The following is a 4,503-nucleotide window of genomic DNA, read 5'->3' as shown; positions in this document are numbered from 1 at the left end:
AAAAATCATTATCAATTAGCTATTAACAGTACTACATACACATATTTTCATATGCTCCAACAAATTTCCATCATTATTTCTTAATGATTTTTAGATACAATCAGCCTAGCCAGAGATTTTCTTACTAATAGCTTCCTCTGTGATAAATTTCTTAATGTGATATACTCTAAGAATATTGTAGCACTGTGATACCAGTTTTGCAAATCTGTGAACATGATTGTCAACAATAAAGATGTCAAACATATGGGTGTTTAGACAATCAGATATTCTGTAAAAGGTGATACTGTGCTAAATAATGCGTAACATACCAGTGGAAATAACTAGTGGCATCGGCTGATATTTTAAGATTTGTTTTTCTTTTGCAAAACATGAAAGCATTTTTCAGTTTCAGGACAGATTTTAACTATACTCTCACTTGCATAGATGAGGCCTCCCCTGCCTCCCTTGCCAATAAAACTGCTCAAATAACTTTTGCCTTTAGATGCTGATACCAGTGCTTCCTGAAGAGGAAGAATCTTTTTCTTGGCCATTTAACATATCCAGTAATCTTATAGAATTGGCAACAATATATACTTCTTACCTGTAAAATGTAATGCCATCTCTATTCAGTGAATTCCTGTGCCCCTTTTTGCTTCGGTAAGCTGCACTGTGGACCATGGCACTATGTTTTCATTGGCTTATTTCAAAAAGTGCGGGCATCAGACGTGATGCAACATGGTTACCACTACAGCAGAGCCGCCCTGGCAGGTGACATACCAACTACGCGGAGCTTCTCATGAGAAAACCCCTCAATATTATAGAGATCAGTGAAGAGAACAATAAAAATAGCAACATTTATCTCGAAGAAGATGTTGCAGTTGGACACCTATTGTTAATGGACACTGTTGACTAGTTTATAGGCTAGAGTGTAGTTCATCAGCGCTTCATCAACAAGAACGCCCATTTAGGCAATCATATCTAAGTGTGAAATATACACATGTTAACCGCTTTACTTAAGGTGGTGAGTGGCTAGTCAGTCCTGCCCTGAATGTCTGAACTAAACCTAGTCCCGTGAGCCTATCCTTCAAGTGAAGCAATAGGGACTAGATAATCGGTGTGTGTGTGTGTGTGTGTGTGTGTGTGTGTGTGTGTGTGTGTGTGTGTGTGTGTGTGTGTGTGTGTGTGTGTGTGTGTGTGTGTGTAATAAAAATAAAGGAAAACCAAAGGCATACAGGTTGCAAATGTTGTCCCTTCAGAAGAAAGCCAGAATAAAAGCCATATTCCGAGATACTTGGCAACATTGACAGTGGACGAATGGAAGTCGTAGGCATGAGGCATGATTATGCATATGCAGTGTAATATCACATCCTATCACTGCAAAATTTGATTCGTTTTCCGCATTAGTTGAAATTCGAAAGTATGCTGCGAAAAATACACAGCTTCTTACCGTGCATCACACAGTGGCATACGACGGCCAGTATGACGCTTAATGATCTGTTTTCTTATCTGCTTAATGATAACGATTGTATTACCCCTAAGGGTAGGGAGGGTTTTCAAAAATACTCCGCCAGTATCCCTGCTTGTCGTAAAAGGCGACTAAAAGGGTTGGCGGAGGGTTAGTGCCCCTCCCCGGAAAACAACTAACTAAAAATACAAACAAGAAACCTCGGACAAGGACTGACCAAAAGCTGACGACCAAGGACCAGACAAAGGACATGGTAACTGGAACATGGAATGTAAGGCGAGCGAATGATGAGGTGAAAGAGAGAGAGATTGTCCATGTGCTTGAGGGTGCGAAAGTTGATGTATGCGGAATAACTGAAACTAAATGATAAGGTGAGAGTGTGAGAGAATAGGAGTATGGATGGGGTATATGTGCAGGAATAGATGAGAATGAGAGGGCAAAAGAAGGAGTATGTATAGTTGTGAGTCAAAGATGGAAGAAGAGCATAAGAGAGTATGGACCAGTTGGGTCAAGGATTGTGTGGGTAAGATTGAAAGTTGGAATACAAATGTAGGCGATTGTGTGTGTGTATGCGCCAATGCAAGATCGTGCAACCAGAGTGAGAGAAGAGTTCTGGACAAATGTGGAAGTGTGCATGGAAAAGTTTTGAAGGAATGAGAGAGTGTTTTTGATCGGTGATATGAATGGTAAAGTAGGGAATGTAAAGGTGGATGGAATAGTTGGTGAGTGGGGTGTGCCTCCTGAGATAGATGAAAATGGCAGTGCTTTAGTGGACATTTGTGCTGGGAGGGGGTTGATGATAGCCAATACCCTCTTCAGGCACAAAATGATCCACAGGTATACAAGGCGAGTGATGAGAAGGACGGGTGGTGAACTGAATGAAAGGAAGGCAATGATTGATTATGTGTGTGTGGATGAAAGCATGCAAAAGTGTGTAATGGATGCAAGAGCCTACAGAGGTTGGAGGAGTGGACTTTCTGACCACTACTTGGTGGTGGCCAGAATCAAGATCCAAAAAAGATGGAGAAATAGAAAAAGGGAAGGACGAGAGGAAGGAGTATTTGTAAGGAGAGTGGAAAGGTTACAAGAGGATGAGAAAAAAGGTAGAGTATAAGAGAGAAGTGGAGGAACGATTGGGCAAATATGAATTGGAGCAGATGGGGGATGTGGAAGGTGTGTGCAGGATATTCACAGAAGAAATATGTGCAGCATATGATGTGGTGTGTGGGATGAAGAGAAGACGGAGGGGGGTGCAAGGAACAGCATGGTGGAATGAAGAGGTGAGACAGGCTGTGGCACAAAAGAAGAAAGCATACAATGAATGGATGAGAAATAGTAGCGTGAAAGAAGTTGAGAGGCGGAAGAGAGAGTTATATGTAGAAAGAAAGAGAGAGGTGAAAAGATTAGTAAGAGTAAGAAGAGAGTGGATGAGGAATTTGGAAGGAATTTGAGCGTAAAGTGGAGGGCCTGTAAGAAAATGTTCTGGAAAGAGGTGAAGAGAGTAAGACAGGGTGGAAGTGAAGTTAGCAGGAGAGTGAAAGATAAAAATGGTAGATTACTAGTGGAGAAGGGAGAAAAAGTGAGCAGATGGGGAGAACACTTTAAGGAATTGTTGAACATGGAGGATGGAAGTAATGTGAGTATAAGTGGCTGGAAAATGGCTGGGAGAAGGAGGGAGGTTAGAAGACAGGAAGAAATCAGTAGGATAGAAATTGTGGAAGCAATGAAGAAAGTTAAATTGGGGAAAGCCCCAGGAATTGATGGAGTGTGTGGTGAAATGCTGACACATGGGGGAGAGATAGTACTAGAATGGATGTGGAAAATGTGCAGATTGGCCTGGGAGGAAGGTAGAGTTCCGGAGGATTGGAAGTCAGGTTTAATTATTCCCTTGTACAAAGGAAAAGGGGAAAAAGAAGTGTGTGGTAATCATAAAGGCATTTGTCTTCTTAGTATAATAGGAAAAGTGTATGGTAGGATACTTATTGACAGAGTTAGAGAAAGAACAGAGGAATTAGTTGGAGAAGAACAGGGAGGCTTTAGGAAGGGAAGAGGTTGTGTAGATCAGATATTCATTCTTAGATCTTTAGTGGAAAAGTTTCTAGAGAACGGAAAGAAGTTGTATGCGGCTTTCATGGATTTGGAGAAAGCATATGACAGGGTGGATAGACAAGGATTGTGGAAAGTATTAAGAATATATGGAGTAGATGGGAAGTTGTTGAATGCTGTGAAGAGTATGTATGACGGTGCTAAGGCTGCAGTGCGTGTGGATGGTGAACTGAGTGAATTTTTCTCTTTGAAGGTTGGGTTGAAACAGGGATGTGTCATGTCTCCATGGTTGTTCAATCTGTACATGGATGGAGTAATAAAAGAGGTACAAGGTAGGGTAGTGGATGTTGGAGTGCCCCTGGTGAGAGAGGGTAGTGTTTGGAAACTCCCTGTACTGTTGCTTGCAGATGATACTGTACTGTTGAGTGAAGACGAAGAAGAGCTGCAAGGCTTGGTGGATGAGTTTGGGAGAGACGTGTAAGAAACGGAATCTAAAGATGAATGTAGGGAAGAGTAAAGTGATGGTCTTTGAGAGAGGTGAAGTCAGTGAATGTACAGCGAGGTTGGATGGTGAGGAATTGGAAAATGTGAGTACGTTTAAGTACTTGGGTAGTGTGATGAGTAGGGATGGAGGTTTGGAGGGTGAAGTGCTTGAAAGGGTACAGCAGGAAAGAAAGGTTGCTGGTTCCTTGAAATCAGTGATAAGAAGCAGGGAAGTGAGCATGGAAGTGAAAAAGTTACTACATGACAGTTTTGTGATACCAACTCTAACGTATGGAAGTGAAGCTTGGAAGTTGCTGGAAGGACACAAGTCAAGAGTGAGAGCAGTGGAAATGAGTTATTTAAGAGGAGCCTGTGGAGTCACATGGAGAGACAGGCTGACAAATGAGGATATAAAGGAGCGTTGTGGTGTGGATGTGGATGTGATGGAAAGCGTTAGGAGGAATACACTGAGGTGGTTTGGCCATGTGGAGAGGATGGAGGGTGAAAGACTGACGAAGAGAGTGTAAGTG

Source organism: Coenobita brevimanus, chromosome 23 (assembly GCF_032717465.1).
Source record: "Coenobita brevimanus isolate Jiangsu-jjx chromosome 23, ASM3271746v2, whole genome shotgun sequence".
Classification (NCBI taxonomy): domain Eukaryota; kingdom Metazoa; phylum Arthropoda; class Malacostraca; order Decapoda; family Coenobitidae; genus Coenobita; species Coenobita brevimanus.
The sequence above is the reverse complement of the archived record's forward strand: the minus strand, read 5'-3'. Positions refer to the sequence as shown.